The following is a 25,325-nucleotide window of genomic DNA, read 5'->3' on the forward strand; positions in this document are numbered from 1 at the left end:
AAATTTTGGAAGAGAACAGAGGTATTTTTTGCGAAGTGCCTACCTGTAGATTTTGGCCTCTAGCTCAGCCGGCACCTAGGGAAACCTACCAAACCTGTGCATTTCTGAAATCTAGAGACCTAGGGGAATCAAAGGAGGGGTGACTTGTGGGGCTCGGACCAGGTTCTGTTACCCAGAATCCTTTGCAAACCTCAAAATTTGGCTAAAAAAACACATGTTCCTCACATTTCTGTGGCAGAAAGTTCTGGAATCTGAGAGGAGCCACAAATTTCCTTCCACCCAGCGTTCCCCCAAGTCTCCCGATAAAAATGATACCTCACTTGCGTGGGTAGGCCTAGCGCCGGCGACAGGAAACACCCTAAAGCGCAACGTGGACACGTCCAAAAGTTTGGAAGAAAACAGAGGTGTTTCTTGCGAAGTGCCTACCTGTAGATTTTGGCCTCTAGCTCAGCCGGCACCTAAGGAAACCTACCAAACCTGTGCATTTCTGAAAACTAGAGACCTAGGGGAATCCAAGGAGGGGTGACTTGTGGGCCTCGGACCAGGTTCTGTTACCCAGAATCCTTTGCAAACCTCAAAATGTGGCTAAAAAAACACATGTTCCTCACATTTCTGTGGCAGAAAGTTCTGGAATCTGAGAGGAGACACAAATTTCCTTCCACCCAGCGTTCCCCCAAGTCTCCCGATTAAAATGATACCTCACTTCCGTGGGTAGGCCTAGCGCCGGCGACAGGAAACACCCCAAAGCGCAACGTGGACACGTCCAAAATTTTGGAAGAAAACAGAGGTGTTTTTTGCGAAGTGCCTACCTGTAGATTTTGGCCTCTAGCTCAGCCGGCACCTAGGGAAACCTACCAAACCTGTGCATTTCTGAAAACTAGAGACCTAGGGGAATCCAAGGAGGGGTGACTTGTGGGCCACGGACCAGGTTCTGTTACCCAGAATCCTTTGCAAACCTCAAAATTTGGCTAAAAAAACACATGTTCCTCACATTTCTGTGGCAGAAAGTTCTGGAATCTGAGAGGAGCCACAAATTTCCTTCCACCCAGCGTTCCCCCAAGTCTCCCGATAAAAATGATACCTCACTTGCGTGGGTAGGCCTAGCGCCGGCAACAGGAAACACCCCAAAGCGCAACGTGGACACGTCCAAAATTTTGGAAGAAAACAGAGGTGTTTTTTGCGAAGTGCCTACCTGTAGATTTTGGCCTCTAGCTCAGCCGGCACCTAGGGAAACCTACCAAACCTGTGCATTTCTGAAAACTAGAGACCTAGGGGAATCCAAGGAGGGGTGACTTGCGGGGCTCGGACCAGGTTCTGTTACCCAGAATCCTTTGCAAACCTCAAAATTTGGCTAAAAAAACACATGTTCCTCACATTTCTGTGGCAGAAAGTTCTGGAATTGTAGAGGAGCCACAAATTTCCTTCCACCCAGCGTTCCCCCAAGTCTCCCGATAAAAATGATACCTCACTTGCGTGGGTAGGCCTAGCGCCGGCGACAGGAAACACCCCAAAGCGCAACGTGGACACGTCCAAAAGTTTGGAAGAAAACAGAGGTGTTTCTTGCGAAGTGCCTACCTGTAGATTTTGGCCTCTAGCTCAGCCGGCACCTAGGGAAACCTACCAAACCTGTGCATTTCAGAAAACTAGAGACCTAGGGGAATCCAAGATGGGGTGACTTGCGGGGCTCGGACCAGGTTCTGTTACCCAGAATCCTTTGCAAACCTCAAAATTTGGCTAACAAAACACATGTTCCTCACATTTCTGTGGCAGAAAGTTCTGAAATCTGAGAGGAGCCACGAATTTCCTTCCACCCAGCGTTCCCCCAAGTCTCCCGATAAAAATGATACCTCACTTGCGTGGGTAGGCCTAGCGCCAGCGACAGGAAACACCCCAAACCGCTACGTGGACACATCCAAAATTATGGAAGAAAACAGAGGTGTTTTTTGCGAAGTGCCTAACTGTAGATTTTGGCCTCTAGCTCAGCCGGCACCTAGGGAAACCTACCAAACCTGTGCATTTCTGAAAACTAGAGACCTAGGGCAATCCAAGGAGGGGTGACTTGTGGGGCTCGGACTAGGTTCTGTTACCCAGAATCCTTTGCAAACCTCAAAATTTGGCTAAAAAAACACATGTTCCTCACATTTCTGTGGCAGAAAGTTCTGGAATCGGAGAGGAGAGGAGCCACAAATTTCCTTCCACCCAGCGTTCCCCCAAGTCTCCCGATAAAAATGATACCTCACTTGCGTGGGTAGGCCTAGCGCCGGCGACAGGAAACACCCCAAAGCGCAACGTGGACACGTCCAAAATTTTGGAAGAAAACAGAGGTGTTTTTTGCGAAGTGCCTTCCTGTAGATTTTGGCCTCTAGCTCAGCCGGCACCTAGGGAAACCTACCAAACCTCTGCATTTCTGAAAACTAGAGACCTAGGGGAATCCAAGATGGGGTGACTTGCGGGGCTCGGACCAGGTTCTGTTACCCAGAATCCTTTGCAAACCTCAAAATTTGGCTAAAAAAACACATGTTCCTCACATTTCTGTGGCAGAAAGTTCTGGAATCTGAGAGGAGCCACAAATTTCCTTCCACCCAGCGTTCCCCCAAGTCTCCCGATAAAAATGATACCTCACTTGCGTGGGTAGGCCTAGCGCCGGCGACAGGAAACACCCCAAAGCACAACGTGGACACGTCCAAAATTTTGGAAGAAAACAGAGGTGTTTTTTGCGAAGTGCCTTCCTGTAGATTTTGGCCTCTAGCTCAGCCGGCACCTAGGGAAACCTACCAAACCTCTGCATTTCTGAAAACTAGAGACCTAGGGGAATCCAAGATGGGGTGACTTGCGGGGCTCGGACCAGGTTCTGTTACCCAGAATCCTTTGCAAACCTTAAAATTTGGCTAAAAAAACACATGTTCCTCACATTTCTGTGGCAGAAAGTTCTGGAATCTGAGAGGAGCCACAAATTTCCTTCCACCCAGCGTTCCCCCAAGTCTCCCGATAAAAATGATACCTCACTTGCGTGGGTAGGCCTAGCGCCAGCGACAGGAAACACCCCAAACCGCAACGTGGACACATCCAAAATTATGGAAGAAAACAGAGGTGTTTTTTGCGAAGTGCCTAACTGTAGATTTTGGCCTCTAGCTCAGCCGGCACCTAGGGAAACCTACCAAACCTGTGCATTTCTGAAAACTAGAGACCTAGGGGAATCCAAGGAGGGGTGACTTGTGGGGCTCGGACTAGGTTCTGTTACCCAGAATCCTTTGCAAACCTCAAAATTTGGCTAAAAAAACACATGTTCCTCACATTTCTGTGGCAGAAAGTTCTGGAATCTGAGAGGAGCCACAAATTTCCTTCCACCCAGCGTTCCCCCAAGTCTCCCGATAAAAATGATACCTCACTTGCGTGGGTAGGCCTAGCGCCAGCGACAGGAAAGGCCCCAAAGCGCAACGTGGACACATCCAAAATTTTGGAAGAAAACAGAGGTGTTTTTTGCGAAGTGCCTACCTGTAGATTTTGGCCTCTAGCTCAGCCGGCACCTAAGGAAACCTACCAAACCTGTGCATTTCTGAAAACTAGAGACCTAGGGGAATCCAAGGAGGGGTGACTTGTGGGCCTCGGACCAGGTTCTGTTACCCAGAATCCTTTGCAAACCTCAAAATTTGGCTAAAAAAACACATGATCCTCACATTTCTGTGGCAGAAAGTTCTGGAATCGGAGAGGAGAGGAGCCACAAATTTCCTTCCACCCAGCGTTCCCCCAAGTCTCCCGATAAAAATGATACCTCACTTGCGTGGGTAGGCCTAGCGCCGGCGACAGGAAACACCCCAAAGCGCAACGTGGACACGTCCAAAATTTTGGAAGAAAACAGAGGTGTTTTTTGCGAAGTGCCTTCCTGTAGATTTTGGCCTCTAGCTCAGCCGGCACCTAGGGAAACCTACCAAACCTCTGCATTTCTGAAAACTAGAGACCTAGGGGAATCCAAGATGGGGTGACTTGCGGGGCTCGGACCAGGTTCTGTTACCCGGAATCCTTTGCAAACCTTAAAATTTGGCTAAAAAAACACATGTTCCTCTCATTTCTGTGGCAGAAAGTTCTGGAATCTGAGAGGAGCCACAAATTTCCTTCCACCCAGCGTTCCCCCAAGTCTCCCGATAAAAATGATACCTCACTTGCGTGGGTAGGCCTAGCGCCGGCGACAGGAAACACCCCAAAGCGCAACGTGGACACGTCCAAAATTTTGGAAGAAAACAGAGGTGTTTTTTGCGAAGTGCCTTCCTGTAGATTTTGGCCTCTAGCTCAGCCGGCACCTAGGGAAACCTACCAAACCTCTGCATTTCTGAAAACTAGAGACCTAGGGGAATCCAAGATGGGGTGACTTGCGGGGCTCGGACCAGGTTCTGTTACCCAGAATCCTTTGCAAACCTCAAAATTTGGCTAAAAAAACACATGTTCCTCACATTTCTGTGGCAGAAAGTTCTGGAATCTGAGAGGAGCCACAAATTTCCTTCCACCCAGCGTTCCCCCAAGTCTCCCGATAAAAATGATACCTCACTTGCGTGGGTAGGCCTAGCGCCAGCGACAGGAAACACCCCAAACCGCAACGTGGACACATCCAAAATTATGGAAGAAAACAGAGGTGTTTTTTGCGAAGTGCCTAACTGTAGATTTTGGCCTCTAGCTCAGCCGGCACCTAGGGAAACCTACCAAACCTGTGCATTTCTGAAAACTAGAGACCTAGGGGAATCCAAGGAGGGGTGACTTGTGGGGCTCGGACTAGGTTCTGTTACCCAGAATCCTTTGCAAACCTCAAAATTTGGCTAAAAAAACACATGTTCCTCACATTTCTGTGGCAGAAAGTTCTGGAATCTGAGAGGAGCCACAAATTTCCTTCCACCCAGCGTTCCCCCAAGTCTCCCGATAAAAATGATACCTCACTTGCGTGGGTAGGCCTAGCGCCAGCGACAGGAAAGGCCCCAAAGCGCAACGTGGACACATCCAAAATTTTGGAAGAAAACAGAGGTGTTTTTTGCGAAGTGCCTACCTGTAGATTTTGGCCTCTAGCTCAGCCGGCACCTAGGGAAACCTACCAAACCTGTGCATTTCTGAAAACTAGAGACCTAGGGGAATCCAAGGAGGGGTGACTTGCGGGGCTCGGACCAGGTTCTGTTACCCAGAATCCTTTGCAAACGTCAAAATTTGGCTAAAAAAACACATGATCCTCACATTTCTGTGGCAGAAAGTTCTGGAATCGGAGAGGAGAGGAGCCACAAATTTCCTTCCACCCAGCGTTCCCCCAAGTCTCCCGATAAAAATGATACCTCACTTGCGTGGGTAGGCCTAGCGCCGGCGACAGGAAACACCCCAAAGCGCAACGTGGACACGTCCAAAATTTTGGAAGAAAACAGAGGTGTTTTTTGCGAAGTGCCTTCCTGTAGATTTTGGCCTCTAGCTCAGCCGGCACCTAAGGAAACCTACCAAACCTGTGCATTTCTGAAAACTAGAGACCTAGGGGAATCCAAGGAGGGGTGACTTGTGGGCCTCGGACCAGGTTCTGTTACCCAGAATCCTTTGCAAACCTAAAAATTTGGCTAAAAAAACACATGTTCCTCACATTTCTGTGGCAGAAAGTTCTGGAATCTGAGAGGAGCCACAAATTTCCTTCCACCCAGCGTTCCCCCAAGTCTCCCGATAAAAATGATACCTCACTTGCGTGGGTAGGCCTAGCGCCGGCGACAGGAAACACCCCAAAGCGCAACGTGGACACGTCCAAAATTTTGGAAGAGAACAGAGGTATTTTTTGCGAAGTGCCTACCTGTAGATTTTGGCCTCTAGCTCAGCCGGCACCTAGGGAAACCTACCAAACCTGTGCATTTCTGAAAACTAGAGACCTAGGGGAATCCAAGATGGGGTGACTTGCGGGGCTCGGACCAGGTTCTGTTACCCAGAATCCTTTGCAAACCTCAAAATTTGGCTAACAAAACACATGTTCCTCACATTTCTGTGGCAGAAAGTTCTGAAATCTGAGAGGAGCCACGAATTTCCTTCCACCCAGCGTTCCCCCAAGTCTCCCGATAAAAATGATACCTCACTTGCGTGGGTAGGCCTAGCGCCGGCGACAGGAAACACCCCAAAGCGCAACGTGGACACATCCAAAATTTTGGAAGAAAACAGAGGTGTTTTTTGCGAAGTGCCTACCTGTAGATTTTGGCCTCTAGCTCTGCCGGCACCTAGGGAAACCTACCAAACCTGTGCATTTCTGAAAACTAGAGACCTAGGGGAATCCAAGGAGGGGTGACTTGTGGGGCTCGGACTAGGTTCTGTTACCCAGAATCCTTTGCAAACCTCAAAATTTGGCTAAAAAAACACATGTTCCTCACATTTGTGTGGCAGAAAGTTCTGGAATCTGCGAGGAGCCACAAATTTCCTTCCACCCAGCGTTCCCACAAATCTCCCGATAAAAATGATACCTCACTTGCGTGGGTAGGCCTAGCGCCAGCGACAGGAAAGGCCCCAAAGCGCAACGTGGACACGTCCAAAATTTTGGAAGAAAACAGAGGTGTTTTTTGCGAAGTGCCTACCTGTAGATTTTGGCCTCTAGCTCAGCCGGCACCTAGGGAAACCTACCAAACCTGTGCATTTCTGAAAACTAGAGACCTAGGGGAATCAAAGGAGGGGTGACTTGTGGGGCTCGGACCAGGTTCTGTTACCCAGAATCCTTTGCAAACCTCAAAATTTGGCTAAAAAAACACATGTTCCTCACATTTCTGTGGCAGAAAGTTCTGGAATCTGAGAGGAGCCACAAATTTCCTTCCACCCAGCGTTCCCCCAAGTCTCCCGATAAAAATGATACCTCACTTGCGTGGGTAGGCCTAGCGCCGGCGACAGGAAACACCCCAAAGCGCAACGTGGACACGTCCAAAAGTTTGGAAGAAAACAGAGGTGTTTCTTGCGAAGTGCCTACCTGTAGATTTTGGCCTCTAGCTCAGCCGGCACCTAAGGAAACCTACCAAACCTGTGCATTTCTGAAAACTAGAGACCTAGGGGAATCCAAGGAGGGGTGACTTGTGGGGCTCGGACCAGGTTCTGTTACCCAGAATCCTTTGCAAACCTCAAAATTTGGCTAAAAAAACACATGTTCCTCACATTTCTGTGGCAGAAAGTTCTGGAATCTGAGAGGAGACACAAATTTCCTTCCACCCAGCGTTCCCCCAAGTCTCCCGATTAAAATGATACCTCACTTGCGTGGGTAGGCCTAGCGCCGGCGACAGGAAACACCCCAAAGCGCAACGTGGACACGTCCAAAATTTTGGAAGAAAACAGAGGTGTTTTTTGCGAAGTGCCTACCTGTAGATTTTGGCCTCTAGCTCAGCCGGCACCTAGGGAAACCTACCAAACCTGTGCATTTCTGAAAACTAGAGACCTAGGGGAATCCAAGGAGGGGTGACTTGTGGGCCTCGGACCAGGTTCTGTTACCCAGAATCCTTTGCAAACCTCAAAATTTGGCTAAAAAAACACATGTTCCTCACATTTCTGTGGCAGAAAGTTCTGGAATCTCAGAGGAGCCACAAATTTCCTTCCACCCAGCGTTCCCCCAAGTCTCCCGATAAAAATGATACCTCACTTGCGTGGGTAGGCCTAGCGCCGGCAACAGGAAACACCCCAAAGCGCAACGTGGACACGTCCAAAATTTTGGAAGAAAACAGAGGTGTTTTTTGCGAAGTGCCTACCTGTAGATTTTGGCCTCTAGCTCAGCCGGCACCTAGGGAAACCTACCAAACCTGTGCATTTCTGAAAACTAGAGACCTAGGGGAATCCAAGGAGGGGTGACTTGCGGGGCTCGGACCAGGTTCTGTTACCCAGAATCCTTTGCAAACCTCAAAATTTGGCTAAAAAAACACATGTTCCTCACATTTCTGTGGCAGAAAGTTCTGGAATTGGAGAGGAGCCACAAATTTCCTTCCACCCAGCGTTCCCCCAAGTCTCCCGATAAAAATGATACCTCACTTGCGTGGGTAGGCCTAGCGCCGGCGACAGGAAACACCCCAAAGCGCAACGTGGACACGTCCAAAATTTTGGAAGAGAACAGAGGTATTTTTTGCGAAGTGCCTACCTGTAGATTTTGGCCTCTAGCTCAGCCGGCACCTAGGGAAACCTACCAAACCTGTGCATTTCTGAAATCTAGAGACCTAGGGGAATCAAAGGAGGGGTGACTTGTGGGGCTCGGACCAGGTTCTGTTACCCAGAATCCTTTGCAAACCTCAAAATTTGGCTAAAAAAACACATGTTCCTCACATTTCTGTGGCAGAAAGTTCTGGAATCTGAGAGGAGCCACAAATTTCCTTCCACCCAGCGTTCCCCCAAGTCTCCCGATAAAAATGATACCTCACTTGCGTGGGTAGGCCTAGCGCCGGCGACAGGAAACACCCTAAAGCGCAACGTGGACACGTCCAAAAGTTTGGAAGAAAACAGAGGTGTTTCTTGCGAAGTGCCTACCTGTAGATTTTGGCCTCTAGCTCAGCCGGCACCTAAGGAAACCTACCAAACCTGTGCATTTCTGAAAACTAGAGACCTAGGGGAATCCAAGGAGGGGTGACTTGTGGGCCTCGGACCAGGTTCTGTTACCCAGAATCCTTTGCAAACCTCAAAATGTGGCTAAAAAAACACATGTTCCTCACATTTCTGTGGCAGAAAGTTCTGGAATCTGAGAGGAGACACAAATTTCCTTCCACCCAGCGTTCCCCCAAGTCTCCCGATTAAAATGATACCTCACTTCCGTGGGTAGGCCTAGCGCCGGCGACAGGAAACACCCCAAAGCGCAACGTGGACACGTCCAAAATTTTGGAAGAAAACAGAGGTGTTTTTTGCGAAGTGCCTACCTGTAGATTTTGGCCTCTAGCTCAGCCGGCACCTAGGGAAACCTACCAAACCTGTGCATTTCTGAAAACTAGAGACCTAGGGGAATCCAAGGAGGGGTGACTTGTGGGCCACGGACCAGGTTCTGTTACCCAGAATCCTTTGCAAACCTCAAAATTTGGCTAAAAAAACACATGTTCCTCACATTTCTGTGGCAGAAAGTTCTGGAATCTGAGAGGAGCCACAAATTTCCTTCCACCCAGCGTTCCCCCAAGTCTCCCGATAAAAATGATACCTCACTTGCGTGGGTAGGCCTAGCGCCGGCAACAGGAAACACCCCAAAGCGCAACGTGGACACGTCCAAAATTTTGGAAGAAAACAGAGGTGTTTTTTGCGAAGTGCCTACCTGTAGATTTTGGCCTCTAGCTCAGCCGGCACCTAGGGAAACCTACCAAACCTGTGCATTTCTGAAAACTAGAGACCTAGGGGAATCCAAGGAGGGGTGACTTGCGGGGCTCGGACCAGGTTCTGTTACCCAGAATCCTTTGCAAACCTCAAAATTTGGCTAAAAAAACACATGTTCCTCACATTTCTGTGGCAGAAAGTTCTGGAATTGTAGAGGAGCCACAAATTTCCTTCCACCCAGCGTTCCCCCAAGTCTCCCGATAAAAATGATACCTCACTTGCGTGGGTAGGCCTAGCGCCGGCGACAGGAAACACCCCAAAGCGCAACGTGGACACGTCCAAAAGTTTGGAAGAAAACAGAGGTGTTTCTTGCGAAGTGCCTACCTGTAGATTTTGGCCTCTAGCTCAGCCGGCACCTAGGGAAACCTACCAAACCTGTGCATTTCAGAAAACTAGAGACCTAGGGGAATCCAAGATGGGGTGACTTGCGGGGCTCGGACCAGGTTCTGTTACCCAGAATCCTTTGCAAACCTCAAAATTTGGCTAACAAAACACATGTTCCTCACATTTCTGTGGCAGAAAGTTCTGAAATCTGAGAGGAGCCACGAATTTCCTTCCACCCAGCGTTCCCCCAAGTCTCCCGATAAAAATGATACCTCACTTGCGTGGGTAGGCCTAGCGCCAGCGACAGGAAACACCCCAAACCGCTACGTGGACACATCCAAAATTATGGAAGAAAACAGAGGTGTTTTTTGCGAAGTGCCTAACTGTAGATTTTGGCCTCTAGCTCAGCCGGCACCTAGGGAAACCTACCAAACCTGTGCATTTCTGAAAACTAGAGACCTAGGGCAATCCAAGGAGGGGTGACTTGTGGGGCTCGGACTAGGTTCTGTTACCCAGAATCCTTTGCAAACCTCAAAATTTGGCTAAAAAAACACATGTTCCTCACATTTCTGTGGCAGAAAGTTCTGGAATCGGAGAGGAGAGGAGCCACAAATTTCCTTCCACCCAGCGTTCCCCCAAGTCTCCCGATAAAAATGATACCTCACTTGCGTGGGTAGGCCTAGCGCCGGCGACAGGAAACACCCCAAAGCGCAACGTGGACACGTCCAAAATTTTGGAAGAAAACAGAGGTGTTTTTTGCGAAGTGCCTTCCTGTAGATTTTGGCCTCTAGCTCAGCCGGCACCTAGGGAAACCTACCAAACCTCTGCATTTCTGAAAACTAGAGACCTAGGGGAATCCAAGATGGGGTGACTTGCGGGGCTCGGACCAGGTTCTGTTACCCAGAATCCTTTGCAAACCTCAAAATTTGGCTAAAAAAACACATGTTCCTCACATTTCTGTGGCAGAAAGTTCTGGAATCTGAGAGGAGCCACAAATTTCCTTCCACCCAGCGTTCCCCCAAGTCTCCCGATAAAAATGATACCTCACTTGCGTGGGTAGGCCTAGCGCCGGCGACAGGAAACACCCCAAAGCGCAACGTGGACACGTCCAAAATTTTGGAAGAAAACAGAGGTGTTTTTTGCGAAGTGCCTTCCTGTAGATTTTGGCCTCTAGCTCAGCCGGCACCTAGGGAAACCTACCAAACCTCTGCATTTCTGAAAACTAGAGACCTAGGGGAATCCAAGATGGGGTGACTTGCGGGGCTCGGACCAGGTTCTGTTACCCAGAATCCTTTGCAAACCTTAAAATTTGGCTAAAAAAACACATGTTCCTCACATTTCTGTGGCAGAAAGTTCTGGAATCTGAGAGGAGCCACAAATTTCCTTCCACCCAGCGTTCCCCCAAGTCTCCCGATAAAAATGATACCTCACTTGCGTGGGTAGGCCTAGCGCCAGCGACAGGAAACACCCCAAACCGCAACGTGGACACATCCAAAATTATGGAAGAAAACAGAGGTGTTTTTTGCGAAGTGCCTAACTGTAGATTTTGGCCTCTAGCTCAGCCGGCACCTAGGGAAACCTACCAAACCTGTGCATTTCTGAAAACTAGAGACCTAGGGGAATCCAAGGAGGGGTGACTTGTGGGGCTCGGACTAGGTTCTGTTACCCAGAATCCTTTGCAAACCTCAAAATTTGGCTAAAAAAACACATGTTCCTCACATTTCTGTGGCAGAAAGTTCTGGAATCTGAGAGGAGCCACAAATTTCCTTCCACCCAGCGTTCCCCCAAGTCTCCCGATAAAAATGATACCTCACTTGCGTGGGTAGGCCTAGCGCCAGCGACAGGAAAGGCCCCAAAGCGCAACGTGGACACATCCAAAATTTTGGAAGAAAACAGAGGTGTTTTTTGCGAAGTGCCTACCTGTAGATTTTGGCCTCTAGCTCAGCCGGCACCTAAGGAAACCTACCAAACCTGTGCATTTCTGAAAACTAGAGACCTAGGGGAATCCAAGGAGGGGTGACTTGTGGGCCTCGGACCAGGTTCTGTTACCCAGAATCCTTTGCAAACCTCAAAATTTGGCTAAAAAAACACATGATCCTCACATTTCTGTGGCAGAAAGTTCTGGAATCGGAGAGGAGAGGAGCCACAAATTTCCTTCCACCCAGCGTTCCCCCAAGTCTCCCGATAAAAATGATACCTCACTTGCGTGGGTAGGCCTAGCGCCGGCGACAGGAAACACCCCAAAGCGCAACGTGGACACGTCCAAAATTTTGGAAGAAAAAAGAGGTGTTTTTTGCGAAGTGCCTTCCTGTAGATTTTGGCCTCTAGCTCAGCCGGCACCTAGGGAAACCTACCAAACCTCTGCATTTCTGAAAACTAGAGACCTAGGGGAATCCAAGATGGGGTGACTTGCGGGGCTCGGACCAGGTTCTGTTACCCGGAATCCTTTGCAAACCTTAAAATTTGGCTAAAAAAACACATGTTCCTCTCATTTCTGTGGCAGAAAGTTCTGGAATCTGAGAGGAGCCACAAATTTCCTTCCACCCAGCGTTCCCCCAAGTCTCCCGATAAAAATGATACCTCACTTGCGTGGGTAGGCCTAGCGCCGGCGACAGGAAACACCCCAAAGCGCAACGTGGACACGTCCAAAATTTTGGAAGAAAACAGAGGTGTTTTTTGCGAAGTGCCTTCCTGTAGATTTTGGCCTCTAGCTCAGCCGGCACCTAGGGAAACCTACCAAACCTCTGCATTTCTGAAAACTAGAGACCTAGGGGAATCCAAGATGGGGTGACTTGCGGGGCTCGGACCAGGTTCTGTTACCCAGAATCCTTTGCAAACCTCAAAATTTGGCTAAAAAAACACATGTTCCTCACATTTCTGTGGCAGAAAGTTCTGGAATCTGAGAGGAGCCACAAATTTCCTTCCACCCAGCGTTCCCCCAAGTCTCCCGATAAAAATGATACCTCACTTGCGTGGGTAGGCCTAGCGCCAGCGACAGGAAACACCCCAAACCGCAACGTGGACACATCCAAAATTATGGAAGAAAACAGAGGTGTTTTTTGCGAAGTGCCTAACTGTAGATTTTGGCCTCTAGCTCAGCCGGCACCTAGGGAAACCTACCAAACCTGTGCATTTCTGAAAACTAGAGACCTAGGGGAATCCAAGGAGGGGTGACTTGTGGGGCTCGGACTAGGTTCTGTTACCCAGAATCCTTTGCAAACCTCAAAATTTGGCTAAAAAAACACATGTTCCTCACATTTCTGTGGCAGAAAGTTCTGGAATCTGAGAGGAGCCACAAATTTCCTTCCACCCAGCGTTCCCCCAAGTCTCCCGATAAAAATGATACCTCACTTGCGTGGGTAGGCCTAGCGCCAGCGACAGGAAAGGCCCCAAAGCGCAACGTGGACACATCCAAAATTTTGGAAGAAAACAGAGGTGTTTTTTGCGAAGTGCCTACCTGTAGATTTTGGCCTCTAGCTCAGCCGGCACCTAGGGAAACCTACCAAACCTGTGCATTTCTGAAAACTAGAGACCTAGGGGAATCCAAGGAGGGGTGACTTGCGGGGCTCGGACCAGGTTCTGTTACCCAGAATCCTTTGCAAACGTCAAAATTTGGCTAAAAAAACACATGATCCTCACATTTCTGTGGCAGAAAGTTCTGGAATCGGAGAGGAGAGGAGCCACAAATTTCCTTCCACCCAGCGTTCCCCCAAGTCTCCCGATAAAAATGATACCTCACTTGCGTGGGTAGGCCTAGCGCCGGCGACAGGAAACACCCCAAAGCGCAACGTGGACACGTCCAAAATTTTGGAAGAAAACAGAGGTGTTTTTTGCGAAGTGCCTTCCTGTAGATTTTGGCCTCTAGCTCAGCCGGCACCTAAGGAAACCTACCAAACCTGTGCATTTCTGAAAACTAGAGACCTAGGGGAATCCAAGGAGGGGTGACTTGTGGGCCTCGGACCAGGTTCTGTTACCCAGAATCCTTTGCAAACCTAAAAATTTGGCTAAAAAAACACATGTTCCTCACATTTCTGTGGCAGAAAGTTCTGGAATCTGAGAGGAGCCACAAATTTCCTTCCACCCAGCGTTCCCCCAAGTCTCCCGATAAAAATGATACCTCACTTGCGTGGGTAGGCCTAGCGCCGGCGACAGGAAACACCCCAAAGCGCAACGTGGACACGTCCAAAATTTTGGAAGAGAACAGAGGTATTTTTTGCGAAGTGCCTACCTGTAGATTTTGGCCTCTAGCTCAGCCGGCACCTAGGGAAACCTACCAAACCTGTGCATTTCTGAAAACTAGAGACCTAGGGGAATCCAAGATGGGGTGACTTGCGGGGCTCGGACCAGGTTCTGTTACCCAGAATCCTTTGCAAACCTCAAAATTTGGCTAACAAAACACATGTTCCTCACATTTCTGTGGCAGAAAGTTCTGAAATCTGAGAGGAGCCACGAATTTCCTTCCACCCAGCGTTCCCCCAAGTCTCCCGATAAAAATGATACCTCACTTGCGTGGGTAGGCCTAGCGCCGGCGACAGGAAACACCCCAAAGCGCAACGTGGACACATCCAAAATTTTGGAAGAAAACAGAGGTGTTTTTTGCGAAGTGCCTACCTGTAGATTTTGGCCTCTAGCTCTGCCGGCACCTAGGGAAACCTACCAAACCTGTGCATTTCTGAAAACTAGAGACCTAGGGGAATCCAAGGAGGGGTGACTTGTGGGGCTCGGACTAGGTTCTGTTACCCAGAATCCTTTGCAAACCTCAAAATTTGGCTAAAAAAACACATGTTCCTCACATTTGTGTGGCAGAAAGTTCTGGAATCTGCGAGGAGCCACAAATTTCCTTCCACCCAGCGTTCCCCCAAATCTCCCGATAAAAATGATACCTCACTTGCGTGGGTAGGCCTAGCGCCAGCGACAGGAAAGGCCCCAAAGCGCAACGTGGACACGTCCAAAATTTTGGAAGAAAACAGAGGTGTTTTTTGCGAAGTGCCTACCTGTAGATTTTGGCCTCTAGCTCAGCCGGCACCTAGGGAAACCTACCAAACCTGTGCATTTCTGAAAACTAGAGACCTAGGGGAATCAAAGGAGGGGTGACTTGTGGGGCTCGGACCAGGTTCTGTTACCCAGAATCCTTTGCAAACCTCAAAATTTGGCTAAAAAAACACATGTTCCTCACATTTCTGTGGCAGAAAGTTCTGGAATCTGAGAGGAGCCACAAATTTCCTTCCACCCAGCGTTCCCCCAAGTCTCCCGATAAAAATGATACCTCACTTGCGTGGGTAGGCCTAGCGCCGGCGACAGGAAACACCCCAAAGCGCAACGTGGACACGTCCAAAAGTTTGGAAGAAAACAGAGGTGTTTCTTGCGAAGTGCCTACCTGTAGATTTTGGCCTCTAGCTCAGCCGGCACCTAAGGAAACCTACCAAACCTGTGCATTTCTGAAAACTAGAGACCTAGGGGAATCCAAGGAGGGGTGACTTGTGGGGCTCGGACCAGGTTCTGTTACCCAGAATCCTTTGCAAACCTCAAAATTTGGCTAAAAAAACACATGTTCCTCACATTTCTGTGGCAGAAAGTTCTGGAATCTGAGAGGAGACACAAATTTCCTTCCACCCAGCGTTCCCCCAAGTCTCCCGATTAAAATGATACCTCACTTGCGTGGGTAGGCCTAGCGCCGGCGACAGGAAACACCCCAAAGCGCAACGTGGACACGTCCAAAATTTTGGAAGAAAACAGAGGTGTTTTTTGCGAAGTGCCTACCTGTAGATTTTGGCCTCTAGCTCAGCCGGCACCTAGGGAAACCTACCAAACCTGTGCATTTCTGAAAACTAGAGACCTAGGGGAATCCAAGGAGGGGTGACTTGTGGGCCTCGGACCAGGTTCTGTTACCCAGAATCCTTTGCAAACCTCAAAATTTGGCTAAAAAAACACATGTTCCTCACATTTCTGTGGCAGAAAGTTCTGGAATCTCAGAGGAGCCACAAATTTCCTTCCACCCAGCGTTCCCCCAAGTCTCCCGATAAAAATGATACCTCACTTGCGTGGGTAGGCCTAGCGCCGGCAACAGGAAACACCCCAAAGCGCAACGTGGACACGTCCAAAATTTTGGAAGAAAACAGAGGTGTTTTTTGCGAAGTGCCTACCTGTAGATTTTGGCCTCTAGCTCAGCCGGCACCTAGGGAAACCTACCAAACCTGTGCATTTCTGAAAACTAGAGACCTAGGGGAATCCAAGGAGGGGTGACTTGCGGGGCTCGGACCAGGTTCTGTTACCCAGAATCCTTTGCAAACCTCAAAATTTGGCTAAAAAAACACATGTTCCTCACATTTCTGTGGCAGAAAGTTCTGGAATTGGAGAGGAGCCACAAATTTCCTTCCACCCAGCGTTCCCCCAAGTCTCCCGATAAAAATGATACCTCACTTGCGTGGGTAGGCCTAGCGCCGGCGACAGGAAACACCCCAAAGCGCAACGTGGACACGTCCAAAAGTTTGGAAGAAAACAGAGGTGTTTCTTGCGAAGTGCCTACCTGTAGATTTTGGCCTCTAGCTCAGCCGGCACCTAGGGAAACCTACCAAACCTGTGCATTTCAGAAAACTAGAGACCTAGGGGAATCCAAGATGGGGTGACTTGCGGGGCTCGGACAGGTTCTGCTACCCAGAATCCTTTGCAAACCTCAAAATTTGGCTAACAAAACACATGTTCCTCACATTTCTGTGGCAGAAAGTTCTGAAATCTGAGAGGAGCCACGAATTTCCTTCCACCCAGCGTTCCCCCAAGTCTCCCGATAAAAATGATACCTCACTTGCGTGGGTAGGCCTAGCGCCAGCGACAGGAAACACCCCAAACCGCTACGTGGACACATCCAAAATTATGGAAGAAAACAGAGGTGTTTTTTGCGAAGTGCCTAACTGTAGATTTTGGCCTCTAGCTCAGCCGGCACCTAGGGAAACCTACCAAACCTGTTCATTTCTGAAAACTAGAGACCTAGGGGAATCAAAGGAGGGGTGACTTGTGGGGCTCGGACCAGGTTCTGTTACCCAGAATCCTTTGCAAACCTCAAAATTTGGCTAAAAAAACACATGTTCCTCACATTTCTGTGGCAGAAAGTTCTGGAATCTGAGAGGAGCCACAAATTTCCTTCCACCCAGCGTTCCCCCAAGTCTCCCGATAAAAATGATACCTCACTTGCGTGGGTAGGCCTAGCGCCGGCGACAGGAAACACCCCAAAGCGCAACGTGGACACGTCCAAAATTTTGGAAGAAAACAGAGGTGTTTCTTGCGAAGTGCCTACCTGTAGATTTTGGCCTCTAGCTCAGCCGGCACCTAGGGAAACCTACCAAACCTGTGCATTTCTGAAAACTAGAGACCTAGGGGAATCCAAGATGGGATGACTTGCGGGGCTCGGACCAGGTTCTGTTACCCAGAATCCTTTGCAAACCTCAAAATTTGGCTAACAAAACACATGTTCCTCACATTTCTGTGGCAGAAAGTTCTGAAATCTGAGAGGAGCCACGAATTTCCTTCCACCCAGCGTTCCCCCAAGTCTCCCTATAAAAATGATACCTCACTTGCGTGGGTAGGCCTAGCGCCGGCGACAGGAAACACCCCAAAGCGCAACGTGGACTCATCCAAAATTTTGGAAGAAAACAGAGGTGTTTTTTGCGAAGTGCCTACCTGTAGATTTTGGCCTCTAGCTCTGCCGGCACCTAGGGAAACCTACCAAACCTGTGCATTTCTGAAAACTAGAGACCTAGGGGAATCCAAGGAGGGGTGACTTGCGGGGCTCGGACCAGGTTCTGTTACCCAGAATCCTTTGCAAACCTCAAAATTTGGCTAAAAAAACACATGTTCCTCACATTTCTGTGGCAGAAAGTTCTGGAATCTGAGAGGAGCCACAAATTTCCTTCCACCCAGCGTTCCCCCAAGTCTCCCGATAAAAATGATACCTCACTTGCGTGGGTAGGCCTAGCGCCAGCGACAGGAAACACCCCAAACCGCAACGTGGACACATCCAAAATTATGGAAGAAAACAGAGGTGTTTTTTGCGAAGTGCCTAACTGTAGATTTTGGCCTCTAGCTCAGCCGGCACCTAGGGAAACCTACCAAACCTGTGCATTTCTGAAAACTAGAGACCTAGGGGAATCCAAGGAGGGGTGACTTGTGGGGCTCGGACTAGGTTCTGTTACCCAGAATCCTTTGCAAACCTCAAAATTTGGCTAAAAAAACACATGTTCCTCACATTTCTGTGGCAGAAAGTTCTGGAATCTGAGAGGAGCCACAAATTTCCTTCCACCCAGCGTTCCCCCAAGTCTCCCGATAAAAATGATACCTCACTTGCGTGGGTAGGCCTAGCGCCAGCGACAGGAAAGGCCCCAAAGCGCAACGTGGACACATCCAAAATTTTGGAAGAAAACAGAGGTGTTTTTTGCGAAGTGCCTACCTGTAGATTTTGGCCTCTAGCTCAGCCGGCACCTAGGGAAACCTACCAAACCTGTGCATTTCTGAAAACTAGAGACCTAGGGGAATCCAAGGAGGGGTGACTTGCGGGGCTCGGACCAGGTTCTGTTACCCAGAATCCTTTGCAAACGTCAAAATTTGGCTAAAAAAACACATGATCCTCACATTTCTGTGGCAGAAAGTTCTGGAATCGGAGAGGAGAGGAGCCACAAATTTCCTTCCACCCAGCGTTCCCCCAAGTCTCCCGATAAAAATGATACCTCACTTGCGTGGGTAGGCCTAGCGCCGGCGACAGGAAACACCCCAAAGCGCAACGTGGACACGTCCAAAATTTTGGAAGAAAACAGAGGTGTTTTTTGCGAAGTGCCTTCCTGTAGATTTTGGCCTCTAGCTCAGCCGGCACCTAAGGAAACCTACCAAACCTGTGCATTTCTGAAAACTAGAGACCTAGGGGAATCCAAGGAGGGGTGACTTGTGGGCCTCGGACCAGGTTCTGTTACCCAGAATCCTTTGCAAACCTCAAAATTTGGCTAAAAAAACACATGTTCCTCACATTTCTGTGGCAGAAAGTTCTGGAATCTGAGAGGAGCCACAAATTTCCTTCCACCCAGCGTTCCCCCAAGTCTCCCGATAAAAATGATACCTCACTTGCGTGGATAGGCCTAGCGCCGGCGACAGGAAACACCCCAAAGCGCAACGTGGACACGTCCAAAATTTTGGAAGAGAACAGAGGTATTTTTTGCGAAGTGCCTACCTGTAGATTTTGGCCTCTAGCTCAGCCGGCACCTAGGGAAACCTACCAAACCTGTGCATTTCTGAAAACTAGGACCTAGGGGAATCCAAGGAGGGGTGACTTGCGGGGCTCGGACCAGGTTCTGTTACCCAGAATCCTTTGCAAACCTCAAAATTTGGCTAAAAAAACACATGTTCCTCACATTTCTGTGGCAGAAAGTTCTGGAATCTGAGAGGAGCCACAAATTTCCTTCCACCCAGCGTTCCCCCAAGTCTCCCGATAAAAATGATACCTCACTTGCGTGGGTAGGCCTAGCGCCGGCGACAGGAAACACCCCAAAGCGCAACGTGGACACGTCCAAAATTTTGGAAGAAAACAGAGGTGTTTTTTGCGAAGTGCCTTCCTGTAGATTTTGGCCTCTAGCTCAGCCGGCACCTAGGGAAACCTACCAAACCTGTGCATTTCTGAAAACTAGAGACCTAGGGGAATCCAAGATGGGGTGACTTGCGGGGCTCGGACCAGGTTCTGTTACCCAGAATCCTTTGCAAACCTCAAAATTTGGCTAAAAAAACACATGTTCCTCACATTTCTGTGGCAGAAAGTTCTGGAATCTGAGAGGAGCCACAAATTTCCTTCCACCCAGCGTTCCCCCAAGTCTCCCGATAAAAATGATACCTCACTTGCGTGGGTAGGCCTAGCGCCAGCGACAGGAAACACCCCAAACCGCAACGTGGACACATCCAAAATTATGGAAGAAAACAGAGGTGTTTTTTGCGAAGTGCCTAACTGTAGATTTTGGCCTCTAGCTCAGCCGGCACCTAGGGAAACCTACCAAACCTGTGCATTTCTGAAAACTAGAGACCTAGGGGAATCCAAGGAGGGGTGACTTGTGGGGCTCGGACTAGGTTCTGTTACCCAGAATCCTTTGCAAACCTCAAAATTTGGCTAAAAAAACACATGTTCCTCACATTTCTGTGGCAGAAAGTTCTGGAATCTGAGAGGAGCCACAAATTTCCTTCCACCCAGCGTTCCCCCAAGTCTCCCGATAAAAATGATACCTCACTTGCGTGGGTAGGCCTAGCGCCAGCGACAGGAAAGGCCCCAAAGCGCAACGTGGACACATCCAAAATTTTGGAAGAAAACAGAGGTGTTTTTTGCGAAGTGCCTACCTGTAGATTTTGGCCTCTAGCTCAGCCGGCACCTAGGGAAACCTACCAAACCTGTGCATTTCTGAAAACTAGAGACCTAGGGGAATCCAAGGAGGGGTGACTTGCGGGGCTCGGACCAGGTTCTGTTACCCAGAATCCTTTGCAAACGTCAAAATTTGGCTAAAAAAACACATGATCCTCACATTTCTGTGGCAGAAAGTTCTGGAATCGGAGAGGAGAGGAGCCACAAATTTCCTTCCACCCAGCGTTCCCCCAAGTCTCCCGATAAAAATGATACCTCACTTGCGTGGGTAGGCCTAGCGCCGGCGACAGGAAACACCCCAAAGCGCAACGTGGACACGTCCAAAATTTTTGAAGAAAACAGAGGTGTTTTTTGCGAAGTGCCTTCCTGTAGATTTTGGCCTCTAGCTCAGCCGGCACCTAAGGAAACCTACCAAACCTGTGCATTTCTGAAAACTAGAGACCTAGGGGAATCCAAGGAGGGGTGACTTGTGGGCCTCGGACCAGGTTCTGTTACCCAGAATCCTTTGCAAACCTCAAAATTTGGCTAAAAAAACACATGTTCCTCACATTTCTGTGGCAGAAAGTTCTGGAATCTGAGAGGAGCCACAAATTTCCTTCCACCCAGCGTTCCCCCAAGTCTCCCGATAAAAATGATACCTCACTTGCGTGGATAGGCCTAGCGCCGGCGACAGGAAACACCCCAAAGCGCAACGTGGACACGTCCAAAATTTTGGAAGAGAACAGAGGTATTTTTTGCGAAGTGCCTACCTGTAGATTTTGGCCTCTAGCTCAGCCGGCACCTAGGGAAACCTACCAAACCTGTGCATTTCTGAAAACTAGAGACCTAGGGGAATCCAAGATGGGGTGACTTGCGGGGCTCGGACCAGGTTCTGTTACCCAGAATCCTTTGCAAACCTCAAAATTTGGCTAACAAAACACATGTTCCTCACATTTCTGTGGCAGAAAGTTCTGAAATCTGAGAGGAGCCACGAATTTCCTTCCACCCAGCGTTCCCCCAAGTCTCCCGATAAAAATGATACCTCACTTGCGTGGGTAGGCCTAGCGCCGGCGACAGGAAACACCCCAAAGCGCAACGTGGACACATCCAAAATTTTGGAAGAAAACAGAGGTGTTTTTTGCGAAGTGCCTACCTGTAGATTTTGGCCTCTAGCTCTGCCGGCACCTAGGGAAACCTACCAAACCTGTGCATTTCTGAAAACTAGAGACCTAGGGGAATCCAAGGAGGGGTGACTTGTGGGGCTCGGACTAGGTTCTGTTACCCAGAATCCTTTGCAAACCTCAAAATTTGGCTAAAAAAACACATGTTCCTCACATTTCTGTGGCAGAAAGTTCTGGAATCTGCGAGGAGCCACAAATTTCCTTCCACCCAGCGTTCCCCCAAATCTCCCGATAAAAATGATACCTCACTTGCGTGGGTAGGCCTAGCGCCAGCGACAGGAAAGGCCCCAAAGCGCAACGTGGACACGTCCAAAATTTTGGAAGAAAACAGAGGTGTTTTTTGCGAAGTGCCTACCTGTAGATTTTGGCCTCTAGCTCAGCCGGCACCTAGGGAAACCTACCAAACCTGTGCATTTCTGAAAACTAGAGACCTAGGGGAATCAAAGGAGGGGTGACTTGTGGGGCTCGGACCAGGTTCTGTTACCCAGAATCCTTTGCAAACCTCAAAATTTGGCTAAAAAAACACATGTTCCTCACATTTCTGTGGCAGAAAGTTCTGGAATCTGAGAGGAGCCACAAATTTCCTTCCACCCAGCGTTCCCCCAAGTCTCCCGATAAAAATGATACCTCACTTGCGTGGGTAGGCCTAGCGCCGGCGACAGGAAACACCCCAAAGCGCAACGTGGACACGTCCAAAAGTTTGGAAGAAAACAGAGGTGTTTCTTGCGAAGTGCCTACCTGTAGATTTTGGCCTCTAGCTCAGCCGGCACCTAAGGAAACCTACCAAACCTGTGCATTTCTGAAAACTAGAGACCTAGGGGAATCCAAGGAGGGGTGACTTGTGGGGCTCGGACCAGGTTCTGTTACCCAGAATCCTTTGCAAACCTCAAAATTTGGCTAAAAAAACACATGTTCCTCACATTTCTGTGGCAGAAAGTTCTGGAATCTGAGAGGAGACACAAATTTCCTTCCACCCAGCGTTCCCCCAAGTCTCCCGATTAAAATGATACCTCACTTGCGTGGGTAGGCCTAGCGCCGGCGACAGGAAACACCCCAAAGCGCAACGTGGACACGTCCAAAATTTTGGAAGAAAACAGAGGTGTTTTTTGCGAAGTGCCTACCTGTAGATTTTGGCCTCTAGCTCAGCCGGCACCTAGGGAAACCTACCAAACCTGTGCATTTCTGAAAACTAGAGACCTAGGGGAATCCAAGGAGGGGTGACTTGTGGGCCTCGGACCAGGTTCTGTTACCCAGAATCCTTTGCAAACCTCAAAATTTGGCTAAAAAAACACATGTTCCTCACATTTCTGTGGCAGAAAGTTCTGGAATCTGAGAGGAGCCACAAATTTCCTTCCACCCAGCGTTCCCCCAAGTCTCCCGATAAAAATGATACCTCACTTGCGTGGGTAGGCCTAGCGCCGGCAACAGGAAACACCCCAAAGCGCAACGTGGACACGTCCAAAATTTTGGAAGAAAACAGAGGTGTTTTTTGCGAAGTGCCTACCTGGAGATTTTGGCCTCTAGCTCAGCCGGCACCTAGGGAAACCTACCAAACCTGTGCATTTCTGAAAACTAGAGACCTAGGGGAATCCAAGGAGGGGTGACTTGCGGGGCTCGGACCAGGTTCTGTTACCCAGAATCCTTTGCAAACCTCAAAATTTGGCTAAAAAAACACATGTTCCTCACATTTCTGTGGCAGAAAGTTCTGGAATCTGAGAGGAGCCACAAATTTCCTTCCACCCAGCGTTCCCCCAAGTCTCCCGATAAAAATGATACCTCACTTGCGTGGGTAGGCCTAGCGCCGGCGACAGGAAACACCCCAAAGCGCAACGTGGACACGTCCAAAAGTTTGGAAGAAAACAGAGGTGTTTCTTGCGAAGTGCCTACCTGTAGATTTTGGCCTCTAGCTCAGCCGGCACCTAGGGAAACCTACCAAACCTGTGCATTTCAGAAAACTAGAGACCTAGGGGAATCCAAGATGGGGTGACTTGCGGGGCTCGGACCAGGTTCTGTTACCCAGAATGCTTTGCAAACCTCAAAATTTGGCTAACAAAACACATGTTCCTCACATTTCTGTGGCAGAAAGTTCTGAAATCTGAGAGGAGCCACGAATTTCCTTCCACCCAGCGTTCCCCCAAGTCTCCCGATAAAAATGATACCTCACTTGCGTGGGTAGGCCTAGCGCCAGCGACAGGAAACACCCCAAACCGCTACGTGGACACATCCAAAATTATGGAAGATAACAGAGGTGTTTTTTGCGAAGTGCCTAACTGTAGATTTTGGCCTCTAGCTCAGCCGGCACCTAGGGAAACCTACCAAACCTGTGCATTTCTGAAAACTAGAGACCTAGGGGAATCCAAGGAGGGGTGACTTGTGGGGCTCGGACTAGGTTCTGTTACCCAGAATCCTTTGCAAACCTCAAAATTTGGCTAAAAAAACACATGTTCCTCACATTTCTGTGGCAGAAAGTTCTGGAATCTGAGAGGAGCCACAAATTTCCTTCCACCCAGCGTTCCCCCAAGTCTCCCGATAAAAATGATACCTCACTTGCGTGGGTAGGCCTAGCGCCAGCGACAGGAAAGGCCCCAAAGCGCAACGTGGACACATCCAAAATTTTGGAAGAAAACAGAGGTGTTTTTTGCGAAGTGCCTACCTGTAGATTTTGGCCTCTAGCTCAGCCGGCACCTAGGGAAACCTACCAAACCTGTGCATTTCTGAAAACTAGAGACCTAGGGGAATCAAAGGAGGGGTGACTTGTGGGGCTCGGACCAGGTTCTGTTACCCAGAATCCTTTGCAAACCTCAAAATTTGGCTAAAAAAACACATGTTCCTCACATTTCTGTGGCAGAAAGTTCTGGAATCTGAGAGGAGCCACAAATTTCCTTCCACCCAGCAATCCCCCAAGTCTCCCGATAAAAATGATACCTCACTTGCGTGGGTAGGCCTAGCGCCGGCGACAGGAAACACCCCAAAGCGCAACGTGGACACGTCCAAAATTTTGGAAGAAAACAGAGGTGTTTTTTGCGAAGTGCCTACCTGTAGATTTTGGCCTCTAGCTCAGCCGGCACCTAGGGAAACCTACCAAACCTGTGCATTTCTGAAAACTAGAGACCTAGGGGAATCCAAGGAGGGGTGACTTGTGGGCCTCGGACCAGGTTCTGTTACCCAGAATCCTTTGCAAACCTCAAAATTTGGCTAAAAAAACACATGTTCCTCACATTTCTGTGGCAGAAAGTTCTGGAATCTGAGAGGAGCCACAAATTTCCTTCCACCCAGCGTTCCCCCAAGTCTCCCGATAAAAATGATACCTCACTTGCGTGGGTAGGCCTAGCGCCGGCAACAGGAAACACCCCAAAGCGCAACGTGGACACGTCCAAAATTTTGGAAGAAAACAGAGGTGTTTTTTGCGAAGTGCCTACCTGTAGATTTTGGCCTCTAGCTCAGCCGGCACCTAGGGAAACCTACCAAACCTGTGCATTTCTGAAAACTACAGACCTAGGGGAATCCAAGGAGGGGTGACTTGTGGGGCTCGGACCAGGTTCTGTTACCCAGAATCCTTTGCAAACCTCAAAATTTGGCTAAAAAAACACATGTTCCTCACATTTCTGTGGCAGAAAGTTCTGGAATTGGAGAGGAGCCACAAATTTCCTTCCACCCAGCGTTCCCCCAAGTCTCCCGATAAAAATGATACCTCACTTGCGTGGGTAGGCCTAGCGCCGGCGACAGGAAACACCCCAAAGCGCAACGTGGACATGTCCAAAAGTTTGGAAGAAAACAGAGGTGTTTCTTGCGAAGTGCCTACCTGTAGATTTTGGCCTCTAGCTCAGCCGGCACCTAGGGAAACCTACCAAACCTGTGCATTTCAGAAAACTAGAGACCTAGGGGAATCCAAGATGGGGTGACTTGCGGGGCTCGGACCAGGTTCTGTTACCCCGAATCCTTTGCAACCCTCAAAATTTGGCTAACAAAACACATGTTCCTCATATTTCTGTGGCAGAAAGTTCTGAAATCTGAGAGGAGCCACGAATTTCCTTCCACCCAGCGTTCCCCCAAGTCTCCCGATAAAAATGATGCCTCACTTGCGTGGGTAGGCCTAGCGCCAGCGACAGGAAACACCCCAAACCGCTACGTGGACACATCCAAAATTATGG

Source organism: Pleurodeles waltl, chromosome 11 (assembly GCF_031143425.1).
Source record: "Pleurodeles waltl isolate 20211129_DDA chromosome 11, aPleWal1.hap1.20221129, whole genome shotgun sequence".
Taxonomy (NCBI): Eukaryota; Metazoa; Chordata; class Amphibia; order Caudata; family Salamandridae; genus Pleurodeles; species Pleurodeles waltl.